General features: G+C 36.8%; 1 long non-coding RNA gene across 1 annotated transcript; it reads right to left on the reverse strand.

Moving 5' to 3' along the window:
- Window positions 1-2,739: 2,739 nt before the first annotated feature.
- LOC124887937 lies at window positions 2,740-21,033 on the reverse strand. The gene is made up of 3 exons (XR_007045578.1): window positions 20,694-21,033; window positions 20,427-20,499; window positions 2,740-3,239 (listed from the first exon to the last, which is right to left on the reverse strand). It is a non-coding gene; the product is annotated as an uncharacterized LOC124887937 (long non-coding RNA).
- Window positions 21,034-21,268: the final 235 nt, after the last annotated feature.

Below are 21,268 nucleotides of genomic sequence, written 5' to 3' on the forward strand. Positions count from 1 at the left end.
AATCTCAATATATTCATATACTTAAATATCTAAAACATTTCAACTATTAATTTCTCAAGGATTAAAATCATGGGGTATAGACCCAGCTGTAATTTCTCAAGAAAACATATGAAAATCATACTCAATTTATGGGAAACATTAAAATATTACAATCAATAATAATAGGTGAAAAACCCTAATTCAAATTCATGTAAAATCTCATAGATTGCAAAAAATCAAAGTTTAAATAAGCCTTTGGGCACAAGGATAAAAGGATTACCCTTGTTCAAAGCCCCACATACCTTAGATTATGAAATTGGATGAACGAGCTTGCTCTAAACTCTTCTTATTACTCTTGAGAGAGAGTTCTTGCAACCTTTGAAATTGGGGAACTCAAATCTCAAATTAATTTGTAGAATCCATGGTGGCTTCTTGGATTTTTTGGAGAAGGGTTTTAGATTTGATTTTAAGGGAGAGCCCTAGCTATCTTGTGTTTTGGATGATAAATGAAGCCATTTACTTTGCTTGGAATATATATGGTTGATAAAAGAGTGGAAAGACCAAAGCACCCCTTATTAAAATGAGTTAAAAACACTGAACAGGGGCTGTGATATTCAAAATGACGGTCTTTCGCAAGTCTGACCGTCTGTCATATTGTCTGTCCCACATTGGCTAGAAAATAAACACACTATCTCAGTGCGATGGTCTCAGCAATGGTCCATTGCATACCCGATGGTCTATCGGATCGTCCGTCGCATATTGGCCAGGATGAGGCTACACTGCCTGAGCGTGATGGTTTGAGCAACGGTCCATCGCAACCTTGACGGTTCATCATTTTAGTCGTCGCACTTAGGCTATACAAGGGAGTTACTGCCTTGGTTACCCATGACAGACTCAATATTTTGTCGGATTGTCCGTCGCACCTAGAAGGTTCCGACAACTCTCAATAAAACGGTCATAACTTCTCACCCCGATACCAAATTTGGATGAAATTGGTATCGTTGGAAAGATAATTTAATTATATACATGACAAAAAGTCAAATTTAAGATCTATATTTTTAAATACCAATCACTTAGGAAGTCACTTCTCAATCTTGTAGGGCTAGAATTACACTTTATTTGACACGCTCTAAAGCTCAGACTACGAGGGAACTTTGTGGGGTCTTTTTCTTATTCAACATGGTAGAAGTCCATGAAAGGTTATCTCCTTGATCGATATGTTTCCTGGCATGATCTTCATCAAAATATCTTCTAACACCTTCATAATATGCTATGATTAATAGAGTGGATGGACTATTAGGAAGAAGAAAATATGTCTTGAAATAATAAGCAAGCCAACCATATATGTGTTGGATTGGAAAGGATACTTTGATGTTCTCAAGCTATGAACATTTGGTAATCTTATTTAAACCATTATAAATGCTTGACAAGGAAGGAACAACAAGACTAAAAGTTTGCTTATTATCCATCATAGCTACAATTCTAAAAGTTTCTGAGTGAATAGAATTTCCATCCTTGGAAGGAAATACAAAGGTGCACAACCAACATGATAAAAATGCTGCCAAATATATATTAGTCCTATGTTCATATCCCTCTTCAAGTTTAACAAATGTTGCATCATCTTCACTTGACCACTTTGCTTCTGTAGAAATTGCCCAGTTGGGTTATGCATTGAATTCAAGTGAAAAGATTTTTCTTCTTTCTCAATGAAGCTAAATCGTATCCCAAGGCTATTTTGAACCAAAAATTTATCCACTTTCTTAGAGTGACTCTCAGATTATGAGACTCTTCTTTTTGAAAATGTTAGAAGAATGCAAATATTCACAGGTACATGGGAGAAATCTCTCATTCTTTTAGTCAACATCAGTGAGCTCTTTTAATTAAGGAACTACTTATTCATGATGACATCCAAACTATACCTCCTCTTAGAATATAATATGATTGTTGTCAAAATATAGTAACCCAATAGAGGTTGGGTTGAATCCTAAGAGAACTCGTGGAATCGTAGATCTTAGCAGTTGTAGCCTGTGGGTAGAACAAGAAAAGTAAATTGGGGGGAGGGGGTTTATGTAGTAATCTCGAGCAAGTATCTATATTAACTTTAGTTGTAATCAGTCATAGGTGAACACTAGGATTGTGTTCCCCTGGCTTCTAAACTCCACAGGCTTATCGCAATTTGTTGAATCAACTCAATACTTTACAAGCAGAATCAATAAGTTATGTACCTTCTATAGTCTTTTAGATGAGTATAAGGATTTTTCCCTTTACCTTTTAAGCCTTAAAATGTTGCCTTACTAACCCTTATATTTATCCTAGTTAACTATTACCTTTGGAGTCTCTAGTTATTAGATGAAATCTAACTATCTTACTTAGATGAAACCTTGAAGCCTGGATTAATAGTTGAACCTCAAATTACTATTGTCTTTATCTTTTCCTAGTTACTGCTCCTCTTTTGGAGTAAGCAACAATGTTTAGGCAGGATCCTAACGTGTGCACCCATTAAAAAAACTTTTATAATGAAGATAAAGCAATGCATGCATGGGTATCATTTTAGAATAATATCAGTACTTCCCCAACTTCGTCAATCTGCCAGGGTTTCCACAATCCTAACTATGAGTTTTAGCGTCTCAGGCTAGTAAAGAAATCAATAACATTCATAATCAAAAGAATATATGAAATCACAATGATAAGAAGTAATAAAACCCACAATCATAACTGAATTAATCAACTGAAGTCAATACTAGAGATTCCTAAGAACAAATCAAATCTTGGAATCAAAATATGTTTGTGAGCATCAAAAGTGCGTAACTCCTACTAATAAACACTTAAAGGGTATTTATAGTACATGAGGAAACTCTAAAATCAAAGTCCAAATAAAATATGAGAAAATAAGGTCGATGGCCACATATGGTTAGTACCTGTGCTTTGACCCTAGGCGCATATAGTACCTGTAGTCCTGACCTTGGGCAGATGTACAGGGCACAGATAGTGGATGAAAAAAATCTTACAAGTTTAGCTCTCAGTATTTTAGACTTCTAGCACTTTCTTTGCCTACTTGCGGTCTGTATGTCCTACTTGCAGTCCACATGTTGACTTAGTAAGTATCGAGAGTTATCTTTTCAGCTCTTCTTCGATCCTCGAATATGCTTTGATCATGATCAAGACAAAAAGTATCCCGAACATCTATAATTTCTCCAAAAAGTAATCAAAAATACCTTTTTTCCTCGTTTTCACGAACTTAGCATCCAAAATATGGTTTCCTACAAAACATACCCAAAATGCATCATATCTAAAAAATAATCTCAGAAGCTGATATATTTTTCCTTATTTTAAGCATCAAAAGTGCTATATTTCTATAGCACATCAACACCCTCAACATAGAATATTTGCATGTCCTCAGGCAAAAAAACATAACAAAAATAAAAATGATGCTTAACTAGGAGAATCTAAGGTATTCAAGCCAGTCATTCAACACTTTAAACTCAAATTACATTATCCCCCTCCTATCTTACTTTTTAAAACCAATTATCTATGAATATGAAGCATAATAATGTGACACAATGGGATCAATGTATGAAAATTACATTAGAAACAAACAACCACTCATATATACAAGTTATACTACTCGAATAAGCAAATAGCTAGAAATATGGCTCAAGTTCCCTCACAACAAGGATATCCTACTCACTCATATGTAATAATGTATATCAATACAGGGACAATCAAGATACACTCATATTGAGAATAGAAGTTCCAATCAATGCATGTCGAATATCTTAGGCTTGCCCTTATTTTCATTACTTTAGCATTCATATAGTCAAGTTAGGATATCACTGTCGGACCTTTCTTGGCTTGTAATGTAGGCTTGAGGGCTGGTATGGTACATATGAACATATACAGTGACTAAACCTCCTTGGCACTACATTAACCTTAGGTTCTCACTTACTAACCAATTTTATTTTTATTCCACCCTTATTCAATCCTTTATATTCTTTATTGCACATTTAGGTTGGGTGTGGTCTTTTATTCTTTCTTTTTTTATTTTTTTATTTTTTTCTTTTACTTTTCTTTTTCTACCGTACCCCACCCTACCAAATTTTTCTCGTATTTTACCCTTCTTCATACCTAGTTTATGCTACGTACCCCTATGATAGCCACCCTCAACTTAGGCGTTTTATCTGAGTTTAGGTGAATAATGTATAAGGAGGAACAGGGCAAAAACAGAATCATTGTAATATAAATGGTAAGGTGAACGATGAAACAAGAAAAATAGGCTTATAAGGCTTAAAGCAGGGATCAAGGGATATCATTTACACATGTAAGGTTATTTAGGCTAAAAGTGGACTAAAATAAAAAATGAGCTATGATCCTTTTCGAACCGACTATCCTTCAACCTAGGCACGACTTATGTAATACCACGAATATTCTTTAAGTTGAGTTTTATCTTTAAGAAGAGTAAGGGCTGACTTCCTAAGTGAGAAATATTTTAAACCATGTAGAATTTCCCTAATATCAACTTTTTTTATGTAGGGAATTGAATTAGATTTCCAACGATACAAATTTTGTCCAAATCCGATATCGGGGTAAGAAGTTATGGTCATTTTACTAAGAGCTATCAAAATCATCCAGGTGCGATGGGCAGGTTGATGGACCGTCGAGCTTGCGATAGACCGTCGCCCAGATCGTTGCAACCTAGGTAGTAACTCCCTTTTCTGGCCTAAGTGCGACGGCCAAGACGATGAACCGTCAAGCTAGCGATGGACCATCGTAACTAAGATAGTGTGACCTTTTTCTGACCAACGTGCGATGGATGATCTGAAAGACCGTCAGACTAGCGACGGACCATCACTCTGACCATCACAAACCCCATTCAGTATTTTTAAGTAATTTTTAAAAGGATCTTTTGAGTTTTTTCTTTTTTAATACCCTGACATATTGAAAACAAAGCAGATAGCCTCATTATCTCCCAAAACATCCAAGATCTAGGGTTTCTCCCTCAAGAACAAATCTAAAACCCTTTTCCAAGAAATTCAAGAACTCACCATAGATTCTACAAATTGAGTGAGATTTGAGTTCCCCAAGTCCAACGCTTCAATAAACCTCTCCCAAAGAGTAAGAAGAAGAGTTTCAAGCAAACTTATTCATTTAGTTTCACAATCTAAGGTAGGTGGGGTTTGAACGAGGACAATTCTTTCATCCTTGTCCCCAAAACTTATTTTAAATTACAAAGATATATGACTTTATGAGTTCTCCTATAAATTTGAAGTGTGGGTTCATACCCAATATTACTATGCATGAGATTTTTAGATTTGCCAATGTTCTAGAAATTAAAGTACATGAGTATGTTGAGATTTTAAGACAAATTACTGAACATTCCAGATTTCTATATGATTTGTGTATCCTTATGACATCTAGTATGCATTTTGATGAGTCTTAACTTTAGATTTGATTATGGGTCATTAAACCCTACTTGAGATTTCAGTCTTTATGAACTTTTGTACAATAAGCACCCATGATTTGAATATTTTGAGATCATTGAGAAAGTTTTGACCTTAATGGTCATAGTAGCTTTTAAATCCACTTTACCAAATGGGATTACAAATTTTATAGTTGGGTTCTTAAGAACCATGAGATTATTTTAAAGTGGATTTCCATGAGATGAGCATAGCAAACTAAAGAGAGTAGTATTTAGCACCGATTTAAGTAAGATACTATGGTTTCATAGGCAAGAACTATGTGCCACCATAGGATTGAGATTTATGGGCCTGAGGATGAGAAAAGTGATCACTGAGTTGAGGTTATACTCCTTGGCAAGAGTATGGCGCCTCTCTCCAATGTGAAGTTTCTTCCTTAAGAGGACAAGATGTTGGACTCCATGTAGCATGCATGGTTTATGTTGGTTAAGAGAACCTCCCTAAAGTATTTTCCCTTGAGATAGAATATTTTCCCTAAAGCTTTGAGATAAGTGATTTTCCCTAATAGTAAGATTTTCAAAATAGTTTCTTGAAGTAAAATTTTCCCAAGAAGAAAGTAGTTTTCGCTACTAGTAAGAGTTATAGAATTCCGAGTTCCAAGTGTCTTGAGTTTAAAAGAGTTCCAAGTTCTGGAGCATTAAAGAAGTTTTACACTCCATGAGATATATGCATGAGTTTGAAAGTATTGTTTAAAGCTTTCTTTAGTCTACGAGTAATGAGAATAAGAGAAGAGTTCATATTTTAAAGCTAAAGTATAATGACTTACAAGATTTGTGTTACATGCTTCATTCTACATGATTTATGAGCTTTATATTGTAGACATATTCAAGCTATATGAGTCATTTATATTTATATGCATGATTTGATTAAAGAGTATGGATATTGTTTTCTGTAAATATATACACCCCTATATACTCAGTACATTCCCAAGTACTGATCCACATATATGTCTATATGCTACATTGTCTTATAATGTAGGTTCAGGTGCTCAGTCCCAACCTCGTCAGTAATTTTGAAGTACCTTTGTGTACATCTCTACAGTAATGAGTCTTTATGGTTCAAGGACCTATCTTTACATATTTCAGTGTTTTAGTAGATATATTATTGCTTTTAGTTTAGTTTGCATCAGTTGTGGACCTGTTCCAATAACTCTCTAGTAGACTTGAGTAGTAGAGGCTTTGTTAGTCTAGTTATTAGGTTGTTAGTATGTTGAAATTTCTAGCTTTATGGTCATTTAGACTGTGTATTTTCTTCGTATTCCCTATTATTTGATATGACATTACCTGTGTTTTGTTTATTTCATCTCGAATTGAGTTATTATATGTAGTAATAGGCTCAAAGGGTTAGCTTGGGGCTACTTGTAGCCTTAAGTACCGTGTGACATCCTGGGAGGTGATTTCGGGTCGTTAAAACTTAGTATCAGAGCCTAAGGCTTCTAAGGAGTCCTAGGGAGTCTGACAAGCCGCGTTGAGTAGAGTCTTGATCATCAGTGTATAGCAAACCACATCTTTGAGCAAGAGGCTACGAGATATTTCAGGAAAAAGTTGTTTCTTTATTTTCTGATTCTATTATGCCTAAAATTATCCCTCTTATCTAATAATTTGTGCTCTCTTATTTCTAAAAATGCCTCCCCAAAGAGCGAACGCCCGCATAATCAATAATGAGAAAACCAAGCCTATTGATCCCTTAAATGAGACAGTGTCTCATGCAGAGTTTTGGGAGGCCTTTTAGGTGTTAGCCCAAGCAGTCACCGCTAATGTTCAGGCCAATAACTAAGCCACAATTACAAATTAGTAGGGAGGTGATTTAGCTACTTCTAGGATTCATGATTTTATGTGAGAAAGATCACATAGGTGATGTAAGTTTCTGAGGAAAAAAGTATTAAGCTAACATCTTACAGGTTGAAGGATATTGCTTATGACTGGGTTGTATCGTGGAGGAAGGGTAAAGGTAAGGGAGTTGCTCATGTGACTTGGCAGGTGTTCCAAGATGCATTCTTGGACAAGTTCTTTCTGCGTGAGATGAGGAAAACAAAGATTGAGAAGTTTATGAACTTAAGGTAGGGCTCTATGACTGTTAAGGAGTACTGCTTGAAGTTTAACCAGTTGGACAAGTATGTTCCTGATTTGATTTCTAAAACTCGAGCTAGTATGAGCAAGTTCGTAATAGGTGTTTCTGGTTTGGTACTGAAAGAGTGTAGGATGGTGATGCTGAATAGGGATATAGATCTGGTTAGGTTGATGATGCATGCATAATATATAGAGGAGGATAAGATAAGAGAGAGAGATAGAGTGAGGGGTAACAAGAGCACTAGATCTGAGCAACATGAGTATAGTTAGGCTAGGTCCTATAGAGGAAACCACCCATAGTTTCGGAGTCGTTCATCTATACCAACGCCTTCATCAGCTAGTACTCCTGTGCCTAGAGGTAGACAAGAGCAAGGGAACAAGTCTTTTATGTATAGGTTGCAGAACAGTGTAAGTAACAGACCCCGCTATCCTCTATGTGCTAAGTATGGTAGAGATCATCCCAGTGAGTGTTTAGCGGATCAGAAAGGTTATTTTGGTTGTGGAAAGCTAGGCCATAGACTTAGAGATTGTCTGCATGCTAGGTAGAGGAACAGAGATTCTCGACCTCAGGCACAGACTACTAGTGCCCCAGCTCTTGTACCTTGTCCACCTCTGTTCAGGGAACTTTATCTAGCACTACTGGCCATCAGCGCTAGAATAGATTCTATGCCTTACCATCCCTTTAGGAGCAGGAGGACTCTCCCAACATTGTCTCTGGTATGCTCCATGTCTTTTGCTTCGATGTTTATGTATTGTTGGACCCCGGGTTAAGTTTCTCTTATGTGACCCCATTAATCGCTGTGAATTTTGAAATGAGTCCCAAAAAGATTCCTGAACCTTTCCTAGTTTCCACACCAGTAGGGGAGTCAGTGGTTGCTAAGAAAATGTACAAAAATTGTCCTGTTACTGTTCTTCATAGAGTCATATTTGCTAATTTGATAGAGTTAGACATGGTGGATTTTAACCTTATTTTGGGTATAGATTGGCTTCATTCTTGCTATGCATCTATAGACTGTCGTACCCATGTGGTCAAGTTTCAGTTCCCTGATGAACCAGTTCTTAAGTGGTCTAGGAGTTTGGTATCTCCCAAGAGCCATTTTATTTCCTATCTTAAAGCCAAAAAGCTAATATCCAAAGGTTGCATCTATCACCTAGTTAGAGTTAAATACACTAAGTCCCAGGCTTCAAATATTCAGGCAGTCAACATTGTTAATGAGTTTCTTGATGTTTTTCCAGAAGATCTCCCAGGGGTACCTCCCGATAGAGAGATGTAATTTGGGATTGACCTTCTTCCCGACACTCATCCTATTTCTATCCCACCTTATCATATGGCACCTGCAGAGCTTAAGGAGTTGAAAGAGCAACTCAAAGATCTTTTAGACAAAGGTTTCATAAGGCCTAGTGTTTCTCCTTGGGGCGCACTTATTTTATTCGTGTGAAAAAAGATGGTTCTTTGCGTATGTGCATTGACTATTGTTAGCTTAATAAAGTCACAGTAAAAAATAAGTATTCTCTTCCGAGAATCGATGACCTGTTTGATCAGTTGCATGGTGCAAGTTATTTCTCCAAGATAGACCTTTGATCTGGCTATCACCAGCTTAAAGTGAGGGAATGTGATATCCCAAAGATAGCTTTACGAACCCACTATGGTCACTTTGAGTTTTTAGTCATGTCTTTCGGCCTAAACAATACCCCAACTACCTTTATGGACCTCATAAATCGAGTGTTCAAGCAATATCTCGATGTATTTGTCATTGTTTTCATAGATGATATCCTTGTGTACTTCCGTTCTGAGAACAACCATGCAGATCACCTTTGAATTATCTTGCAAACTCTTAGAGATCACCAGTTGTTTTCCAAATTCAGTAAGTATGAATTTTGGCTAAGATTAGTAGCTCTTTTGGGTCATATTGTTTCAGTCAAAGGAATTAGAGTTGATCCCCAAAAGACAAAAGCTGTAAAAAATTGACCTAGACCTATTTCCCCGCCTGACATAAGAAGTTTCTTGGGTCTAGCTGGCTACTACCACCATTTTGTTGAATGTTTCTCTTCTATTGCATCTACCATGACCTGGTTGACACAAAAAAGTTAAGTTTCAGTAGTCAGATTCTTGTGAGAAGAGTTTTCAGGAGTTGAGGACTCGACTTACTTCAGCCCTTATGTTGACTTTGCCTGATGGTACAGATGGTTTTGTTGTGTATTGTGATACCTTTAGAGTTGGTTTGGGTTATGTGTTGATGCAAAGAGCTAAGGTTATAGCCTATGACTCTAGATAGTTAAAGCCACATGAAAAGATCTACGCAACCTATGATCTTGAATTAGCTGCTGTGGTCTTTGCTTTGAAAATCTGGAGACACTATCTTTATGGTATCTATGCTAATGTGTTTACTGATCATAAGAGCCTGCAGTACGGGTTAACTTAGAGGGAGTTGAATCTTAGGCAGAAGAGGTGGTTAGAGTTGTTAAAAAACTATGATGTGAGTGTGGTGTATCACCCGATCAAGGCCAATAGAGTGGCAGATGCCCTTGGTTGTCCATGGGTAGTGTTACTCATATGAAGAAAGGTAAGAAAGAGTTAGCTCGTGATGTGCATCATTTGGCTAGATTGGGTGTTAGGTTGTTTGATTTCTCTGAGGGAAGTACTTTGGTGCAGAGTAGTTTCAAATTCTCTTTAGTTTTGAAAGTGAAGGAGAAACAAGATAGAGATACTAGTTTGGACAGATTGAAGGAGTCAGTTAAGGACCAAAAGGTAGAGGTTTTCTCCCAATGGAAAGATAGCATGTTAAGATTGCAGGGTAGGTTGTATGTTCCGTGTGTTGATAATCTGAGACAGAGGATTATGGCTAAAGTGCATGGCATGTGGTATTCCATTCATCCCGGCGCTACCAAGATGTACCATGACTTGCGGAAAATCTATTGGTAGAGTAGTATGAAGAAGAATATAGATGAGTTTGTAGCAAAGTGTACAACATGCCAACAGGTTAAGGTAGAGCACCAAAGACTTGGTGGTATGATGCAAGAGTTTGGTATACCCACTTGGAAGTGGGAAGAAGTGAATATAGACTTTGTGACTGGTTTACCTCTTTTGCATCCTCATCATGATTCTATTTGGGTTGTCGTAGATAGGCTAACTAAGTCTGCACATTTTTTGCCTGTGCATACATCTTATACAGTTGAGGATTATGATAGGTTGTATATCTGAGAGTTTGTCAAGTTGCATGGAGTTCCCTTGTCTATTATTTCAGATAGGGGTACTCAATTTACTTCTTAGTTTTGGAGAGCGTTTCAGTAGGGTATTGGAACCGAAGTTCATTTGAGTTTTGCTTTTCATCCATAGACAGATGGTCAGGCTGAGAGGACCATTCAGACTTTAGAAGATATGTTGAGGGCATATGCTCTTGATTTCGAAGGTAGTTGGGATGAGCATTTTCCATTGATAGAGTTTGCTTTTAACAATAGTTACCATGCTAGCATCGAGATGGCACCATTTGAGGCTTTGTATCATAGAAGATGTAGATCACCCATAGGTTGGTTTAAAGTGGGTGAAGCTGCTATGATTGGGCCTGAAACAATATTTAAGGCTATGGAGAAAGTTAAGTTGATTAGAAAAAGGTTAAAGATAGCTCAGAGTCGTCAAAAGTCATATGCTAATGTAAGGAGAAGAGGTCTTAAGTTTGAGGTGGGTGATTTGGTGTACTAAAAGATTTCACCCATGAAAAAGGTGAAGAGGTTTGGTAAAAAGGGGAAGGTTAGTCCCCGTTATGTTGGCCCTTATAGAGTTTTGAGTCGTGTTGGGAAAGTAGCCTATGAAGTTGAGTTGCCCGCAGAGTAGTCAGCCTTTTATCCCATTTTTCATGTCTCCATGTTTAATAAGCATATTGGTGATTCTGTTGTATTGGATCCTTCGGAGAGTGCTAATATTCAGAATAGTCTTTCATTCAATGAGATTCCCATTGAGATCCTAGATTTTCAGATCCGTAGATTGAGGAACAAAGAGGTTCCCTTGGTCAAAGTTTTGTGGTGGAACCAGTCAGTTGAGGGTACTACTTGGGAGGCAGAAGCAGACATGCAAGCCAAGTACCCGTACCTATTTTCCACGAGTTCAAATCAAGCCGAAGGTATTATTCTTCCTTAATTCAACCCTTCTAAATCTAAAGTTTAGCTATGAATCTATTTTTACATGAGTTCTTTCAATTTCCAAAGTATTCAAGAGTTTAGAATGATTTTGAGCCGTTTAGCAAATTGCTTCAGCTATGAGTACTCAGTTTTTTAGGTGTTCTTGATCTAACAAGCGACATTCGAGGATGAATGTTCCCAAGGGGGAGATATTCTAACACCCCATATTTTCTTTAAGTCGAGTTTCATCTTTAAGAAGAGTAAGGGCTGATTTTCCAAGTGAATATATTTTAAACCATGTAGAATTTTCCTAATATCAACTTTTTCTCATGTAGGGAATTGAATTAGATTTCCAACGATACCAATTTCGTCCAAATTCGGTATCAGGGTGAGAAGTTATGGCCGTTTTACTAAGAGCTATCGGAACCGCCCAGGTGCGATAGACTAGTTGATGAACCATCGAGCTTGTGACGGACCGTTGTCCAGACCATCACAACCTAGGTAGTAACTCCCTCTTCTAGCCCAAGTGTGATGGCCAAGACGATGGACCATCAAGCTAGCGGCGGACCGTCACTAGGACCATCTCCACTAAGGCAGTGTGGCTTTTTTCTGAACAACGTGCGGCGGACGATCCGACGGACCGTCACTAGGACCATCTCAACTAAGGCAGTGTGGCTTTTTTCTGAACAACGTGCGGCGGACGATCCGACGGACCGTCACTCCGACCGTTGCAAATCCCGTTCAGTATTCTTAATTTGTTTTTTTTAAAAGGATCTTTTGGGTCTTTTTCCTTTTAATACCCTGATATATTCAAAATAAAGTAGATAGCCTCATTATCTCCCAAAACATCCAAGAGCTAGGGTTTCTCCCGCAAGAGCAAATCCAAAACCCTTCTCCAAGAAATTCAAGAACTCACCATAGATTCTACAAATTGAGTTGAGATTTGAGTTCCCCAAGTCCAAGGATTCAAGAACCCTCTCTCAAAGAGTAAGAAGAAGAGTTTCAAGCAAGCTTGTTTATCTAGTTTCACAATCTAAGGTATGTGGGGTTTGAACAAGGAAATTCTTTCGTCCTTGTGCCCAAAACTTATTTTAAATTACAAAGATATATGACTTTATGAGTTCTCTTATGAATTTGAAGTGTGGGTTCATACCCAATATTACTATGCATGAGATTTTGAGATTTGCTAATGTTCTACAAATTGAAGTACATGAGTATGTTAAGATTTTAAGACAAATTTTTGAACATTCAAGATTTCTATATGATTTGTGTATCCTTGTAACATCTAGTATGTATTTTGATGAGTCTTAACTTGAGATTTGATTATGGGTCATTAAACCCTACTTGAGATTTTAGTTTTTATGAACTTTTGTGCTATAAGCACCCATGATTTGAATATTTTGAGATCATTGAGAAAGTTTTGACCTTACTGGTCATAGTAGCTTTGAAATCCACTTTATCAAATGAGATTATAGATTTTATAGTTGGGTTCTTATGAACCAAGATATTATTTCAAAGTGGATTTCTATGAGATGAGCATAGCAAACTAAAGGGAGTAGTATTTAGCACTGAGTTGGGTAAGTTACTATGGTTTCATACCACAGAACTACGTGCCACTGTAGGATTGAGATTTATGGGCCCAAGGCCGAGAAAAGTGATCACTGAGTTGAGGTTATACTCCCTGGCAAGAGTATGACTCCTCTCCCCAACGTGAGGTTTCTTCCTTAGGAGGACAAGATGTTGGACTCTATGTAGCTCGCATGGTTTATGTCGGTTGAGAGAACCTCCCTAAAGTATTTTCCCTTGATATAGAATATTTTCCCTAAAGCTTTGAGATAAGTGATTTTCCCTAATAGTAAGATTTTCAAAATAGTTTCTTGAAGTAAAATTTTCCCAAGAAGAAAGTAGTTTTCTCTACTAGTAAGAGTTATAGAATTCCGAGTTCCAAGTGTCTTGAGTTTAAAAGAGTTCTAAGTTCTTGATCATTAAAGAAGTTTTATTCTCCATGAGATATATGCATGGGTTTGAAAGTATTGTTTAAAGCTTTCTGTAGTCTACGAGTAATGAGAATAAGAGAAGAGTTCAGATTTTAAAGATAAAGTATAATGATTCACGAGATTTGTGTTACATGCTTCATTCTACATGATTTATGAGCTTTATATTGTAGACATATTCAAGCTATGTGAGTCGTTCATATTTGCATGCATGATTTGATTAAAGAGTATGGATGTTGTTTTCTGTAAATGCATACACCCCCATATACTCAGTACATTCCCAAGTGCTGATCCACGTATACATCTATGTGCTACATTGTCTTATAATATAGGTTCAGGTGCTCAATCCCAGCCTCGTCAGTGATTTCCAAGTACCTTTGTCTACATCTCTACAGTGGTGAGTCCTCATGGTTCGAGGACCTATCTTTAGACATTTCAGTGTTTTAGTAGATATATTATTGCTTTCAGTTTAGCTTGCGTCAGTTGGGGACTTGTCCCAATGGCTCTCTAGTAGACTTGAGTAGTAGAGGCTTTGTCAGACTAGTTATCATATTGTTAGTATATTGAGATTTCCAATTTTTTGGTTGTTTGGATCGAGTATTTTCTTCGTATTTCCTATCATTTGATATGACAGTACCTGTGTTTTGTTTATTTCATCTCGAATTAAGTTATTACATGTAGTAATAGGCCCAAAGGGTTAGCTTGGGGATACTTGTAGCGTTAAGCACCGTGTGGCATCCCAGAGGTTATTTCGGGTTGTTTCAACTTACTAGGAAAGTTCTGAATTTACCACACAAAGGGAACTAGGTAGTATCTCACACACATAACACAGAGTCAATATTACCAACTTTTACTTATCCGGTTTATGCAATTATTAGCAAGTGATTATCATGTCCCTAATTCTAATGCCATAACAAGATCCACAATGTTCACACATATATACATTCACACAGTTCTTAAACACAAATATTTGGAGGGGTATAAAAAATTATTCAAAACATGACTACTGCCCTAAATACTTAAAAATTCCTGACTAAACAAAAAGAAAACACAATACTTCCTACTTAAAAATTTTCTAACTACACAAAAACAAAACACAATATGAAGTAAAACACAATACGACACTAAATTATCCTAGACATTCCGGTTCTACAATCATATCACGGCCGACAGGAAAAGAATCATAGCAACAAAAAACAGCAGTGGCATGGTATGCCCACCCTAACTAAAAACTATGCACTATCCTTAATGTGCTAAAATAAAGTAAAATTGAAGGAAGTAAGAAAATACCTTGGCCACACTAAGTGTCTGTGTCATGATATTCCCCAGATAGGGGTATATCCACAGGCAGAGGCCATGGTGGTGGAGGTGTATTATGAGAAGATACACCCACAGCTAGCATGACACACCTTTACCTATTAATAAATGAAGTGTCCGTCGAATCATGGGTGGCCCTTTTCAAGGATTTCTCATATGGACTATCTGGATTCTATAATTTCCCCACTCGATCACTATAGGTCCCAACTACGGGGATAGCTACATCATCCTTTGTGAATGTATCAAAGTATCTGGGACCACGCGAAGGTGATGGCTGAATAATTGGGGATACAACTAGAGGGATGACTAATATATGGCTCTCAATAAGAGATCACATCTCTAGTTGTAAGATATGCACCTCCTCCCTCATATTTCCTAGATCCGGCATCTTAATCTCTGGAAACTGGTCTGCCACACCTCTCTTATCAACACCTAGTGTATTTGGTACACTGTCCTCTACAACAACATCCATATCAATAATTTCTATTACAGACACCACTCACATATCGTCTGGCTGTTGCACTGTCATACACATATCAAACACTACTTGCTTATCGTTCAATTTAAAGGTTATCTCCTCCAAGTCCATATTAATCAATACCCTAATAGTGGATAGGGCCCAATATGATGGGGGCTTAAGAATTCACCTCACAATCAAGAACCATGAAATCAGCAGGGAACATAAAGGATGCCACCCTTACTTTACGTCATACAAGACACCCACCAGTTTCTTCATAAATAAGTCAGCCATCAGTAGCTTTATGGATGTAGGTCTGAGTTCCCCATCCGCAATATCTTGTACACAACTAGTGGGATCATATTTACTCCTAATCTCAAGTCACATAAAGCCCAATTAACATTAAAAGGCCTAGTAAAACACGGTATGGTGAATGGTTTGGGATACTCCTTCTTTTCTACTAATGGTAAGAAAGGGGTCGCAATATAATGGAGCACATGATTATTGGGGTCAATGACCCAATACTCACCACTATTATACTCAAAGTCATCTTTATTGCATGTCAAATTTTCAGACTCTGCCTCGGGTACCTCCTTGCGCTCAGTGCTTTCAATATTCAACTCTTTAATAGTAGGTGCAGAGGGATCGTTAGTAGTGGAACCACAATTAATGGTGATAGATATACAATGACTTATAGATGGTGGAATATGAACTTTTTCACTTGGAAGAGTAACAAGCTATTTCTATTTGATCATAAAAGAAATTTGCCTGAACTATTGCTCTAATTGCTTGATAGCAATAGTACGAGACTCCACCTTTTGGGTCAACCCTAAAATATCTGCCTTAATCACCTTAAGGTTCTCCTTATTTTCTTGACCCTTCACAAGTTTGGTCAGCATTTCTTTCATTCTTGATTTTGTATCTCGTTTACCAGGTGGAATGTACGTGTCTCTTTTCTCCTTATAATATCTCTCCATCTCTAGTCACCTTCTCTATCTCTACCATGGTCTCTATATCTATTATCATAGTAGTTCCAACCTCAGTTTCCTTGCCCTTGGGCTCAAAACCCTCCAATTGACAATCCAAATACCTAGGCTCCTCTTCTAATGCAGACTCATAAGCTCTGAAAGCTGCACCTTGTGCTTTTACTGTATTAACTTTCTCAAAATTCACGATTGCAAACAGCTTTGCCAGTAATCTAAGATCAGTCCTCAGTAGCACAATCTTTTGCGCTACAAAATCATCGTCCACTCTCTGGTCACCCATATCTCTAATAGAGTAAGTTCCAAAAACTCTGTTTACCTCCCAGTTTGCCTCCCTCAGTTAGTGAGAGAGATCTGGTCTAGAATATTAAAAGCTACCTCCCAGCAAAATCTTATAAAAGCTTCTCCAGAGACATCGTTGGGCACCATACTCAACTTCTTTTTGAACCTTAACCAAGCCTCATACATGGACTAAGACTGCAACTACCTGAAATAATAAGTCTCATTCTTGAGCTACAACATGCTCGATAGAGGAAAGTATCAGTTTAAAAATTGTCTGCGTAACTCATTCCATGTAATGATAGACCCTCTTGGTAGTTCCCCTAACCATAAAGATGCTTCTCCTGTAAGAGAGAAAGAGAACAACCTCAATCTAAGATCTTTCTAATTCACACCAAGATATGTATATGAAGTTCAAAGTCCAATAAAATTAGCTAGATGCATGTTTGTATCATCTGTAGGCAACCTCGTAAACACACCTTTCATGTATAAGATCTAGATCATAGAACTTAATATATTAACCTTGATGTTTAGGGTTAAAATAGGAGGAATAATGGCTCTAATATCTGTCAGTTCAACATACCATAAATCCTCTTTATCATCCTTATATGATTGCAATTACTAGTATGCTAGGATCACGTGGGCTCAGCCACCTCAAACTTTATTCTATTTCCATCTAGTACTACTTGGTGCTATACTTCTTGTCTCTGCATAGCTAACTCTGCCTCCTAAGATATCTGCTAAGAATTTCCTTCCTTTCTCTGGTTAGCATCTTGTGCTAATAGCACCTCCATCTGCTGTCAATAATATCTTGAACTCCTTTAGGAAGAGTGGGAGGCACATCATCACGAACTCCTTCAGGAAGATTGTCTCTCTTCGACCTTGCCATCCTACTAGGTGTTTGTAGGATCCTCTATGGATTCGGATTCAGTAAGAGTAAGGTATTTGCTATACTCCATGTGATAGGTATACACCAGTATATAACTAATTAAGAAAAAAAACAAAAAAACACAAAAACTACAACAAATTTAATTCACAACTCAACACTGTATTCCTCAGCAATGATGCCAAAATTTTGATGACGTCCAAACTATACCTCCCCTCAGAAGATGATACAGTCATTATCTAAATAACATAACCCAACAAAGGTTGGGGTCAAATCCTAAGGGAACTCGTGGAGTCGTAGATCTCAACAGTTGTAGTTCATGGGTAGAACAAGAAAAGTAAATGAGATAGGAGGGTTGTGTAGTAATCTCAATCAAGTATCTATATTAACTTTGATTGTAATCAGTCATAGGTGAACACTAGGATGGTGTTTTCCCTAGTTTCTCAACTTTGTAGGCATACCATGTTTTTTTGAACCTGCTCGATACTTTACATGCAGAATCAATAAGTTATGTACCTTCTGCAGTCTTTTGGATGAGCAGAAGGATTTCACCCTTTATCTTTTGAGTCTAAGGATGTCGTCTTACTAACCCTTATATATATCCAAGTTAACTATTACCTTTGAGTCTCTAGTTATTATATGAAATCAACTTTCTTACTTAGATGAAACCTAGAAGCATGGATTGACAGTTAAACCTCAAATTACCATTGTCTTTATCTTTTCCTAGTTACTACTTCTCTTCTGGAGAAAACAACAATATCTAGGTAGGATCCTAATGTGTGCCCCCATTAAGAAAACTATTATAGTGAATATAAAATAATGCATGCATAGGTATTGGTTCAAAACAACAACACTTCCCCTACTTCGTCAATCCACTATGGTTTTCACACTTCTAGCTATGGATTTTAGCCTCTCATACTTGTGAAGAAATTAATAACATTCATAATCGAAAGCATAGATAAAATCATAATGATAAGAAGTAATAAAAACCACATCCGTAACTGTATTAATCAACTAAAGTTAATACTAGAGAATCCCAAGATCAAAATCAAATCTTGGAATCAAAATATATTTGTAAGTATCAAAAGTGCATAACTCCTACAAAAAAACACATAAAGGGTATTTATAGTACATGAGCAAACCCTAAAATCAAAGCCCAAAAGAAATAGGAGAAAATAGGGTCGGTGGCCACATGTAGTCTGTACCTACACTGACCTTGGGCGCAGGTAGTACCTATAGTCCTGAACTTGGGCATAGGTACAAAGCACAGGTAATAGATGAAAAAATCCTGCAAGTTCAGCTCTCGAGATTTTGAACTTCTGGCACTTGGTTTGCCTATTTGGGGTCGTAGGTACTACTTGTGGTGAACATGTTAACTTAGTAAGTACCGAGAGTCATCTTTTAAGATCTTCTTCAATTCTCAAACATGTTTTGATCATGATCAAAAAATCCATAATTGCTCCAAAAAGTAGCTAAAAATAAAATTTTCCTCTTTTTTATGAACTTAGCATCCAAAAATGATTTCCTACAAAACATAACCAAAATGCATCATATTTAACAAAATAAACTTAGAAACCTGCATATTTTTATCGTTTTAAGCATCGAAAGTGCTATAGTTCTATTGCACATCAATTTATAGGAAAGACGTCTAATGGGTGGGCCCCTAATTTCATGTATATGCTAATGGGAAATGGATAGCTCTCCAACAGATGTCAGCAACGTGTTTGCCTTTGAACACCAAACTTCAAAAAAGGCTTGAAATATATTTGAACTTCGGTCATAGGTAAACAGATAAGCATAAATATCATCATATATTTTTGCTACCCTCAATATTGGTTGACTTCTATCCACTATGTCTTCAGCCTATTCCCAGTGTCCTTGAATATGATGAAATTCTCCGTCAATCTCCAATGTCATTTCCCCAACGTATATTACCTTGGAATACTCAATGCCCTAACCAAGGAAGGGTGCTCGCAATATTCAATTAACGTTGGTTTGGAGTCTGAAGAAACCATACTTTAAGGGATCGATTTGAACCAATGTTATGCATTAAATCCAATTTAACATATAAAGGGAATTTCTTAAGGGGATCCATAGATCTGCATACCTACCAACTATTGGAGTGTGAGTCAGTAGCTTGGATAAAATTATACCATCATCAAACTCTATGAGGAGATAATTATTTTTGGAGGATGGAGAAGTATAGTCCTTAAAGTGAACCATAACTATAAGCTAAATGAAGGAAATAAGTTTAGTTAAATACAAAATTGAAGTTTGGTCAAATACCTTCACAAATGGCTACTGATAGAAATTTCCTCTATATTATGGCTTTATTAAAAAAAATTTGCCATGTATTCTAGAACCAATGAGCCAAGTTAAAGCCAAATTAGTTGGTGTTAAGGTGTATAGAAGTGAATTTAAACTCTCGCACCCTAAGTCAATAATTACATAATCACCAAACTTAAAGACAAATTGGTCGGTCTTAAGGTGTATGAGGGCGTAGTTAAACTCTCACACCCTAAGCTGATTGTTTCATAGTCACTAAACTTGAAGCCAAATTGGTCGGTCTTCTGGTGTACGGAGACAAAGTTAAACCCCCTAAGCCGATTGTTGCATAGTCATCAAACTTGAAGTCAAATTGGTCAGTCTTAAGGTGTATGGAGGCAAAATTGAACTCTCGCACCCTAAGCTGATTATTGCATAGTCAGTAAACTTGAAGTCAAATTGGTCGGTCTTAAGGTATAAGGAAGGGAATTTGAATAAGGAAGAGAAGTTGAACTCGCACACCTTAAGACGATTGTTGCATATTACTATTTGTTTCAACACAACAAAAAAAGAAAAATAAAAGAAAACATGGATAAAAGATATTTACCTTAATATCGGTGGGTCTTAATTGTCAAGGATTGATGGAGTGATGGAGTTGCTTTCTCAAATTAATAGACTTGCTGGAAGAAAAAAGAATAAGATATTGTGAGAATAAGCTCAAGACTATATGAGTTATAGAAAATCAAAAGCAGTTACTCCTAACTTATAAAGACCATCAGTCAAAAAAATAAAATGGAGATAGTAACATAATTCTGAAAAAAATCAAATAATAATACACAAGAGAGAAGCAGAAGTAGTTGATAGAATTACTTACCATTCAAATTGCACAACGTCCAAACTCTTGAAAAATTAAAACTCACGACTTGGAATCTAAATCATAGATGGTGGGCTATTTATAGAACTTAGGGGCATGTCAGGAACCACGAATTAAAGTCCTATATGGGCTTGGTTTGCATGGTCGGTTGTCGGCAAAGTATTTTCTTTTAATTTTTATTTTTTAAAAAAACTGCCACATGAGCAATCCCAATTGACAAAGGACTCGGATAGTTGGCTATGGCGGTGGATGAACAAATATTTACTTATATGGATTTCATGCCATTGAAATGATGGAATCTCATTTTCCGTGGTCCAAGGCAACAATCAATTTCATGGGAATATTGTACAAAACATTTGATGCTAATTATCATGACCCTATGTTCTTATGATATTGCTTGCCACCTCAACATTTAAACATTCCCATTTTTTTGCATGTACAGATAATATTGATCTCAATCAAAATATGAAATTATTACTTCAAGCCTAGTCTTCAAAAGATCACATCTCTACAAGTCTTGAAGTGGAGGCATTTTATATGCAATGAAATTTTATTAAATTTAAATTCATACAAAT

The sequence above is a fragment of the Capsicum annuum genome, chromosome 10, assembly GCF_002878395.1.
Source record: "Capsicum annuum cultivar UCD-10X-F1 chromosome 10, UCD10Xv1.1, whole genome shotgun sequence".
In the NCBI taxonomy this organism is placed as follows: Eukaryota; Viridiplantae; Streptophyta; class Magnoliopsida; order Solanales; family Solanaceae; genus Capsicum; species Capsicum annuum.